Here is an 11,495-nt window from a genome sequence, read left to right on the forward strand (position 1 = left end):
ACAGGCAGCTGCAGGACGTGATGACTGGCTTCTTGTTGAGTTTAACAACATGTAGAAATTGTAAACATTGTCCTGATGTAGTCTATAATATCACAGGGAGTCACCCCTCAGATGCTCATCACCTCCTGAAATGCAGATGTGGATCTCTGGATGTATCAGCTGGAAGATTTCTATACCACCCGGAAAATGTGTGTAAGATTATCAAGGTGTGTGGTGCAGGGGCATAGCCATCATTTCAAAAGTGGGGGGACGAAATGTCTAGTGTTACCTGTTTGTTTTTTTCAGTTAACCCTTGTGTAATTTACAGGTTTTATTTGTCATCATATTTTTTTGCTTTATATGCTTCATGATTATATATGATTATAAAACAGAAAGAACAAAAGAAATACAACAGCTTGCCACTGGGACAGTACCCTTAAAAGGACATCTTTGTACCTTATTTACCCCAAAGATTTATAGTTGTACATTAAGATACACATTGGTACTCTAAGGTAGTAAAGCTGAATCTAAATCAGCTTATTAGCCAGTCTTCATCATGGGCCAAGAAATCATCATGGTCCCTGGAGACCCTTTTTCGCATTAATCTTCCATTGGTGTAATCCTCCAGCAGTGCCATCATGCAGCATTACACACGGGCATTAATGTTTTATTCCAGCTCATTATGGAAAGATAAAATAAACTAATATTTGGTCCTGTGCCATGAACATAAAAGCAATAATAGCTACAGAAAAGCTCCTGCTTCCCTCTGTAGCGGGTATTTAAATCCTATTTAAAATGCTTTCAGTGGTTCTACATTCTGTTTCTATGAAGTGTTTCAACAGTTTGCATGTTGATTGGCTGTATGGTGCATTAAAGAGCATTTTAGGTGAATTTATGAACCACATCTGGCTGGAAAAGACATGTGTCCAAATACTTTTGACAACACTGTGTATCAGCTAAAAAGCAGCAGCTTCGGATCAGTCGCGTTTCCACTGGAATTCAAATCGAAATTTTAATTTTTATTATATAAAATATTTCATATTATATATTTGATATTATTACAGACAACCAATCAGATTTCACTCCCTGACAATGTCTGAGCCAATGATGTTTGCAGATTTAGAACTCGAGCCTGTTGGCCCCGCCCACTGCTTTGTGCTCTGTGTTTGTACTTATACAGTTCTTTCACGCGCTCCGGTCGGAAGTTAATGTTGGGCGCGTGAGTTTTTCTCCACTTTCCGCTCGTGCACATCGACGTTCCTTTCGCCGTTATAAATCTATCGCGCGCGAGCTTCAACCCCGTTTTTGTCCCGGATTTAGCGGATTTTTACCCAAAGGTGAGATACAGTGAAATGTAGCAGCTGAGCTGCTCGGGGAACAGCTAGTGGACATTCTGGAGTCATGAACCTCTGCATTTTTCTTCCAGTGTCCTGATACTTTACACCTCTGATCATGAAACCAGAGTCCAGACGGAGATCTTTAGGAGAACCTCCACACACTCCTCCTGCTGCTGCTGCTGCTGGATCAAAGGTACAATTTATTCATGTCTCAACTTTCAGTGTGGTTTGCAGGGCAAAGATACATCATAATGTATTTTATAATTAAATAATAATAAATACCTTAACTTTAAGTGTATCACAATAAACTACTGTTTTTATTTATTTATTTATTTATTAAAAAAAATCCTTTTACAAGGAAACACGAAATTTCTCCCCAAATCTTTAATCCAGAGGAGTCAATCTCAAATTCACAGTGGGCCAAAATTAAACACTGGGACGAAATCGCGGGCCAAACTCAGTATTTATTGAAAAGTGTTTTTGATGTGCATGCATAATTGTGCATGTTTTCCGTCTCTCCAGATGTGTAATGTTGAACCTTTTCATATGGAAACAAACTTTAGTTTTGCTTAAACACTGAATCTGAAACAAACAAAGTTTAATATTATAAACACATGAGAAAATACATTTGAAATAAAACACACATCAGTGGTATTAGTTTCTTATTACATCTCTCTCTCTCTCTCTCTCTCTCTCTCTCTCTCTCTCTCTCTCTCTCTCTCTCTCTCTCTCTCTATAGACTTTCTAATTCCATTTTAATGTAAACCTTTTACAGGGCAACAACACAACCAAAAATAATAATTTCCTTCAATTAAAAAAATATCTTTCAACTATTACCAGTCCATGCCTTGGAGTAGAAAAAGTGCATAAAGACACTGCGGTTCAGCAGCCGCATCTTGGAAATACACGGTTAAGCAGCCGCACTTTGTTTAGTGTTGCGCGTCTAATCGTGCACTTACGGTATGGGTGCTGGGAGCGGTCAAAATACATGGAAAGACGCTGCAGAAAGGCGTTTCCGTTATAAAAAAAGACTCAGTGCATTTTTATCATGTTCCACATTCAAACATTCATTAAACATTTTCTCTTATAGGTTTGCTCAGTCTTTTAAATAATTATTTTTTACAGTGTCCCTGTCTATTACTCTCTCAAATATTAACTTATTTTACTGTGGAGGTTTTGAGAAAAGTAAAGACAAAAATCACTCAATACCTCAGGTGCATTTTCAATCATGTTCCATATTCAAACATTCATAAAACATTTTTCTTTATAGGTTTGCTCAATCTTTCAAATTATTCTTATGTACAGTTATCCTGTCTATTATTCTCTTAAATATTAACTTATTGTACTATGGAGTTCTTGAGAAAAGTAAAGGCAAAATCACTTTTTTTGGAAAGATTTCAGAAAAAATACATTCTTGTCCGAACATATAAAAATTGGGATATGGATTTCACTCCATTACTATGTTTTTTTATTTTAAAACACAAATAAAAAGAGCGAATAATGAAAGGTTGCAATTGTGCAGAGACAAGTTTTATTTACAATCAAATGTTCATCATGTACATCATCAGTGGCAGTTGAAACATTGCCAGAACTGTTCATTACCAATGACACTTCTGGGTATATCTACACATGTAGGATGATACCACTCTTGGCATTTAGAGCACTGGACCATGAGCTCATAGTAATGAGCTGTTCTGCAAACACAGTAAACAGGTATCGCACTCTCTCGACATTTCATGCCAAATGCGATACTGTTTTTTGTAAACGTAGCATACAGTTGTGCCCTTAGCCTGCTTTCATTAAATATGCATACCTCTGGTGGGTGACCCTTGCAAACAGCATATGCAAATGCTATTGCGAATAACCCACAATTGCTGTTATTTGATTGCTGCTGCACAGCTGGTTGCAAAACATCAAACTTGCCTGACTGCGTCCTCACCAACCAGGACAGTGTTTGTAGTGTCCCTGGGTCCAGAGGGGTGCACTTGCTGTCATACACAGAGAGCTGATTTTCATTACAAAACAAATTGCTGACTGTGATCCAGTGGCATTGCCGAATGTTCAATATTTGCAGAAACTTATTTTGTGGGGTTCCAACAATTCCACCATTTGGAATCGCACTAAAGGGCAGAACAGATTAAAACCCATCAATGTGCATATTGTCCTTTGCCATGAGGTAGCTGGCCAGGTCGATGATATCACAGGACAACCAGTAATCAGGGTGAAGTATTTGTTGCAGCATTTGTATTTTTGGTGGCCTGCATAGTCTTCGAGGAGCAATTGTTTCTGATGGACCTGCTTTATTCCAGATTGGCCCTTCGATTTTTGATTGTCTTCTCCTGATATTCTTCACTGGTTCTTTCTGAAGATACAGAAGATACAATTTATTTCTTAGATATTTTTTGTGGCAGTTCAGATTTAAATTTGATGCAGTGTGAAGACAAAAAGTCAATCTTGTTTGTGATCTTAGTCTATTAAGTATCTTTATAATGAGGGACAGCAGTGTCAGTTCTACATTTTGGGACCTTCTAGAAGACCACATGATAAATGTGAGGGACCATGAGATTAAATGCAGTCATAATCATGCAATGATAAACCATTCTTTTAATTAATCAGCTGATTTTCCTTTGCCTTCAGACTGCTCAGGTGTTTTGGGCTACACTTATATTTGTTGTACTTCAGGACTATCATCTTTCCTCTCTGCCTGTGTTTTGTAATAGTGAAATTGAACATGCTCGTCTCCTGCCATATTGACACTGGATATACAAACATACAATTTCCAATCAATATATTCCTCCTTCTAAATAAGATTTGAAAGTTGATTCAAGAGATTGGAAGCCATGAATCTGCTATCATAATAACAAGACATCAGTTTACACATTCAGTAACACTTTAAAGTGATTACAGATTACAGTGATTGTTCCCATTATTTGTACCTCACCAGTTAGATTTTTTTACTATACATACATATATATATATATATATATATATATATATATATATATATATATATATATATATATATATATATATATATATATATATATATATATATATATATATATATATATATATAAAATGTATTTGTGTGTATATTTAAACCTGGATCACATCTTCTGGCTTTTTCTTTTTCTCTGGCACTTTTGGGGGTGCCTTTGAAGACTTCTCCGAACAAAAAACCACACACACACACACACACACACACACACACACACACACACACACACACACACACACACACACACACACACACACACACACACAAAAACCCATTTTATTTAAAATAAATAAGAATTTAGTTTAAAAGCATATGCTTCTGCTCTTTTTTTAATTTTTTCAATTAAAATTGTTTAGTTGTTGTTGTTTGTTGTTGTTGTTATTATTATTATTATTATTATTATTATACACTCCGAATAATAATACCTTGTTTTTTACATCTTGGAATGGAAGAACCTTGACTAGTGGAGAAACATATAATCCTTTACGCCTCTGACGTCTCTTTTTCCACTGCTCCATTTCCACTCGAATGGACTAGAAGAGACACACATACATCACACAGGTTTCTTTTTTTTTTATCTTTTACATTTTTTTATGAAGTGTATCTTACAGCATCTTGGTTTATAGGACTGTGGTGAGACCTGAGATGTTGTATGGATTAGAGACAGTGGCATTGAGTTAAAGACAGGACATGGAGCTGGAGGTAGCAAAGCTGAAGATGTTGAGGTTTTCATTTAGAGTGACGAGGATGGACAGGATTAGAAATGAGTTTATTAGAGGGACAGCGCATGTAGGACGTTTTGGAGACAAGGTGAGGGAGGCGAGATTGAGATGGTTTGGACATGTGCAGAGGAGGGACATGGGGTATATCAGTAGGAGAATGCTGAGAATGGAGCCATCTGGAAGGAGGGAAATAGTAAGAAGAAGGAGGAGGTTTATGTATGTGGTGAGAGAAGACATGCAGGTAGTTGGTGTGAAAGAGGCAGATGTAGAGGACAGAGAGGTATGGAGAAGGATGATCCCCTGTGGCGACCCCTAATAGGAGAAGCCAATAGAAAAAGAAGAAGAAGATATTACAGCATCTTGGTTTATATTTAGGGAACATTGAATTGCCAATATTTTTTAAAAGGTGAAAGTACAAAAATATTTCATTACTCTGTTTCTTGTTCGTTCTGTGTCTTCAAATTCACGGAGCAGTGCATCGTGCATGCTCTGATAAATCTGGACAAAGTCATCCAATCTTGTCAATCTCCTTCTCTGGAACCTAATTTTTTTTTAGGTCCCATTGACTTTTTTCCATTATTCCTTGTGTCTGATTGTCTTGTGTAAAGTTCTGAATTATGGACAACAAATTGTAGTTATTTAAGGCATTACATTTATGCATTTATGTAAAAAAAAAAAAAAAAAATGTATCAACAAGCTATTAAAATTAATCAGTTGAGTTTTTACCTGATTATTGGACTGACTGACTTTTTTATAAATCTGCCTGAAATGTTGGTAGGCTGAGCCTGTACCATGACGTCCAATATCACCTAAAGAATTACATTGTTTGTTTGTTTATTTTATTTTATTTTTTAATCAGTAGTAATGTTAGAAAACACTCCTATCAAAAAACCTACCTAGCAATAGGCCAGACCACAGAGTTGCGTGTGGAAGGAAGTACCTGGTCAAATTTTCAATGAATGTTGGGGCGTAATAGCTGTTTTCTTTCCCATTACGGTCAAGAGGTGCTTTCACTATTACCTTCTGGAAGTGGCTTTCAAGGGGTGTGTTTCCCACATCATTCTGAAAGGAAATGTTTTGTATTTAAATATTAATGGTTATGAAGCGAATTACGTTGTGTAGCTGGAGAAGCAAGACACAGGAATTAGTTAAATATAATTATCTATCTATCTATCTATCTATCTATCTATCTATCTATCTATCTATCTATCTATCTATCTATCTATCTATCTATCTATCTATCTATCTATCTATCTATCTATCTATCTATCTACAGTGAGGAAAATAAGTATTTGAACACCCTGCTATTTTGCAAGTTCTCCCACTTAGAAATCATGGCGGGGTCTGAAATTGTCATCGTAGGTGCATGTCCAATACAATCAGTAAGAATCCAACTACTAACATGGCCAAGACCAAAGAGCTGTCCAAAGACACTAGAGACAAAATTGTACATCTCCACAAGGCTTAAAAAGGGCTACGGGGAAATTGCCAAGCAGCTTGGTGAAAAAAGGTTCACTGTTGGAGCAATCATTAGAAAATGGAAGAAGCTAAATATGACTGTCAATCTCCCTCGGACTGGGGCTCCATGCAAGATCTCACCTTGTGGGGTCTCAATGATCCTAAGAAAGGTGAGAAATCAGCCCAGAACTACACGGGAGGAGCTGGTCAATGACCTGAAAAGAGCTGGGACCACCGTTTCCAAGGTTACTGTTGGTAATACACTAAGACGTCATGGTTTGAAATCATGCATGGCACGGAAGGTTCCCCTGCTTAAACCAGCACATGTCCAGGCACATCTTAAGTTTGCCAATGACCATTTGGATGATCCAGAGGAGTCATGGGAGAAAGTCATGTGGTCAGATGAGACCAAAATAAAACTTTTGGGTCATAATTCCACTAAACGTGTTTGGAGGAAGAAGAATGATGAGTACCATCCCAAGAACACCATCCCTACTGTGACGCATGGGGGTGGTAGCATCATGCTTTGGAGGTGTTTTTCTGCACATGGGACAGGGTGACTGCACTGTATTAAGGAGAGGATGGTCGGGGCCATGTATTGCGAGATTTTGGGGAACAACCTCCTTCCCTCAGTTAGAGCATTGAAGATGGGTCGAGGCTGGGTCTTCCAACATGACAATGACCCAAAGCACACAGCCAGGATAACCAAGGAGTGGCTCTGTATGAAGCATATCAAGGTTCTGGCGTGGCCTAGCCAGTCTCCAGACCTAAACCCAATAGAGAATCTTTGGAGGGAGCTCAAACTCCGTGTTTCTCAGCGACAGGCCAGATCTGTGTGGAGGAGTGGGCAAACCTGGTGAAAAACTACAGCAAACGTTTGACCTCTGTAATTGCAAACAAAGGCTACTGTACCAAATATTAACATTGACTTTCTCAGGTGTTCAAATACTTATTTGCAGCTGTATCACACAAAGAAATAGTTAAAAAATCATACATTGTGATTTCTGGATTTTTTTTTTTAGATTATGTCTCTCACAGTGGACATGCACCTACGATGACAATTTCAGACCCCTCCATGATTTCTAAGTGGGAGAACTTGCAAAATAGCAGGGTGTTCAAATACTTATTTTCCTCACTCTATCTATCTATCTATCTATCTATCTATCTATCTATCTATCTATCTATCTATCTATCTATCTATCTATCTATCTATCTATCTATCTATCTATCTATCTATCTATATAATGTATATTATTATTAATAGCACATATTCATTATTTATGCTAATGCACATAAAGACAATTTAGCAGGCACTTAATTTAAATCAAATTGTGGTTCAAGTAATACTTAGAAACATCATGCAAATGTTAGGGAATGTCTTCAATAAAACCTTATTTAATGTCCTTGAATGTAAAGTTTGGACTTATGTACATGATGAAAACACACATGGTTGAGATGTCCTTTATAAAAATCCACTGCAGGTCAAGACAGAGATTCAACATAGCACATTGCTGCAAGAGTGTGTATTGTCAGCAGTCTACATATATAGCAATAACTGTTAATAACATGTTAATTAAGTTGTAGTCTCTTTTCTTCTAGTCTTTGTTCAACCTCTCATACAGCTCTTCGTATGCCTTATCCTTGGCTTTCGCCACATCCCTCTTTACCTGTTGCCGCATCTCCTTGTACTCCTGCCCACTTTTCTCATCACCCTGCAGGGTGATCCCACTTCTGTTTTGTTAACCTCTTTCCCCTTATGCTCTCCTGCACTTCCTCATTCCACCACCACATCTCTTTCTCTTCCTTTCTATTTCCAGATGTCACACCAAGTAACTTTCTAGCTGCCTCCCTCATCACTCCTGCAGTAGTTTCCCAATCATCCAGCACCTCTTCACCACCACCGAGCCTTCCCTGAACTGCACACTACAGTCTTCCTCCTTCAGTTTCCACCATCGTATTCTTCTTTCAGTCCTCACTCTCCTCCTCTTCTTCTTCACCTCCAAAACCATCCTACAGACCACCATCCGACGCCGTCTAGCTACACTGCCCCCTGCCAACACATTACAGTCTCCAATCTCCTTCAGGTTGCATCTCCTACATAGAACATAGTCCACCTGTGTGCACCTTCCTCCACTCTTATAGGTCACCCTATGATCCTCCTTCTTCTTAAAATACGTATTTACCACTGCCATTTCCATCCTTTTAGCAAAAATCTACCACCATCTGCCCTTTCACATTCCTCTCCTTTAGGCCATACCTACCCATAACCTCCTCATCACCTCTGTTCCCCTCACCTACATGTCCATTAAAGTCTGCCCCAATCACCAATCGTTAATTTCTAGGTACACCATCTACCACTTCATCTAATTCACTCCAGAATCTTTCCTTCTCCTCCATCTCACAGCCCTCTCTTCACCTCCACTACACTCTTACTGTACTCTTCCTTCAGAATCACCCCTACACCATTTCTCTTTCCATCCACACCATAATAGAACAGTTTAAACCCACCTTCACTGTTTCTGGTCTTACTCCCTTTCCACTTGGTCTCCTAAACACACAACATATCTACCTTTATCCTCTCTATCATATCAGCTAACTCTCTCCCTTTACCAGTCACAGTGCCAACATTTAAAGTACCAACCCGAACCTCCACTCTCCTCCACTTCTCCTTTCCCTGCCGTCTCTGTAGACGTCTTCCTCCTTTCCTTCTCCCCCTTCGGCCAAAGGTAGCCCAATTTCCACTGGTACCCTGCTGGCTAACGATACCTGTGGTGGTCGTTGTTAACCCGGGCCTCGACCGATCTGGTATGAAATTCTTAATCGTGACCCGCATATTTTGATTTGCAAAAAAAAAAAGAGATGTGGAAAATATTTTGGGGGGCGGAGTAACAACAGAGACTTGTAGATCTGCATGGAGATGCGATTTTACATTTGTAAGTTACAATATATATCTTTTATAGTTTTATACGATTTTATTGGTTTTATTGCCTGTTTGTTTTTATAAGAGAAATGCTTGAAAAGTGTGTGTGTGTGTGTGTGTGTGTGTGTGTGTGTGTGTGTGTGTGTGTGTGTGTGTGTGTGTGTGTGTGTGTGTGTGTGTGTGTATTGTTGAGATTTGAATGGCCAGACATCAATATAAATGGCCATTGCTGTAAAACAAGAGCTTGTCTGGCTACCTGGCCATCAATATGAACGCCAAATCAACATCAATAGTCCCAAACATGTAGAACAAAAGCCTTTAATGGTCAGCAGTTCATTAATATGCAGACTGTATGAATAGAGTATGAATGATCACCTGAGTTTAGCAGGTGTCTCTCAAACAGGGGGAGGGAGAAAAAGATCAGACATAGTCTCAGCTAAATGTTTGTAGGAATCTCATTTGTTATGAAAATCTTCATAAAATTTGAAATATAAACTCATGAGACATGTGGCTTTCAACCCAGTGCGGTTCTGGATTGCTCCAGGACTGATTTCATGTATTTATATATAAAATAAAAATTATTTTTTCAATGCAGGAAATGTATATTCATGGGACTTCATCATCTATAACCTAATATCTTTTTGAGCAATATCAACATTGATGTTTGAGAGTAAAGTTCAAAGTATCTTCTTTCCAAAGATATTTAAATTGTGTATGTAGCACATTTTTATCAGGAACTGTGAACATTGAAATTTAGGTAAAGCATTTCAGCTGTGAGTCCCAAAATTTGGGCGGGGAGGGGCGAATCAGACATAGTCTCAGATAAATGTTTGTAGGAATCTAATTTTTTATGATATCTTCATTCAATTTAAAATATAAACTCATGCGAAATGTGGCTTCAACCCATTATTTTTCTGGATTGCTCCAGGACTGATTTCATGTATTTATATATGAAGGAATAAAAAAATTGAATATTTTTTTACAGTATTTAATCATCTATAACTTATCTTTTTGAGCAATATCAACTGTGAATAATTGGACAGTAAAGCTCAAAGTGTCTTCTTTTGTATAGATATTTAAATTGTGTATGTAGCCCACTTTTATCAGGATCTGTGAACATATAAAGTTAGGTAGAGCATTTTCAGCTGTGAGTCCCAAAATCTGTGTTGAAGCCTAACAGGTTAAAGGTTTTCTAAAAGGCTCCAAAATACCTCTCATTTATCTTGTTTCAAAGCATATCGGATTACTATAGCAGACATTTCTGATAACATGCAAGACCAAATCTAAAATTATTACAGTATATTGAATAATTTTATATTGTTTTCCAGATGCACCACTGCTCAGATTGTGGGAAGAGTTTTCCTAAAATTGCTGTTCTGAAAAGACACCAACGTATCCACACAAGAGAGAAGCCGTATCACTGTGAACAGTGTGGGAAGAGTTTTACTGACCCGAGTAGTCTCAAATCACACCAGAGTATCCACACAGGAAAGAAGCCGTATCACTGTGAACAGTGTGGGAAGAGTTTTACTCAACAGGGTAATCTCAATACACACAAGCGTATCCACACAGGAGAGAAGCCGTATCACTGTGAACAGTGTGGAAAGAGTTTTACTGACTCGGGTACTCTCAAATCACACCAGCGTATCCACACAGGAGTGAAGCCGTATCACTGTGAACAGTGTGGAAAGAGTTTTACTAAACAGGATCATCTCAAATCACACCAGCGTATCCACACAGGAGTGAAGCCGTATTACTGTGAACAGTGTGGAAAGAGTTTTACTCAACAGGGTCATCTCAAATTACACCAGCGTATCCACACAGGAGTGAAGCCGTATTACTGTGAACAGTGTGGAAAGAGTTTTACTGACTCGAGTAGTCTCAAATCACACCAGAGTATCCACACAGGAGTGAAGCCGTATCACTGTGAACAGTGTGGGAAGAGTTTTACTCAACCGGGTCATCTCAAATCACACCAGCGTATCCACACAGGAGAGAAGCCGTATTACTGTGAACAGTATGGGAAGAGTTTTAATCATCAGAGTAATCTCAAAAGACACCAGCGTATCCACACAGGACAG

General features: G+C 38.3%; 2 long non-coding RNA genes across 2 annotated transcripts; one reads left to right on the forward strand and one right to left on the reverse strand.

Moving 5' to 3' along the window:
- The first annotated feature begins 1,058 nt into the window (after window positions 1–1,058).
- On the forward strand, window positions 1,059–10,825 carry LOC310725701. The gene is made up of 3 exons (XR_014533470.1): window positions 1,059–1,316; window positions 1,463–1,509; window positions 10,743–10,825. It is a non-coding gene; the product is annotated as an uncharacterized lncRNA (long non-coding RNA).
- Window positions 1,894–2,106, reverse strand: LOC310735183. The gene is made up of 2 exons (XR_014536240.1): window positions 2,058–2,106; window positions 1,894–2,017 (listed from the first exon to the last, which is right to left on the reverse strand). It is a non-coding gene; the product is annotated as an uncharacterized lncRNA (long non-coding RNA).
- Window positions 10,826–11,495: the final 670 nt, after the last annotated feature.

Source organism: Silurus aristotelis (assembly GCF_946808225.1).
Source record: "Silurus aristotelis genome assembly, chromosome: 1".
In the NCBI taxonomy this organism is placed as follows: domain Eukaryota; kingdom Metazoa; phylum Chordata; class Actinopteri; order Siluriformes; family Siluridae; genus Silurus; species Silurus aristotelis.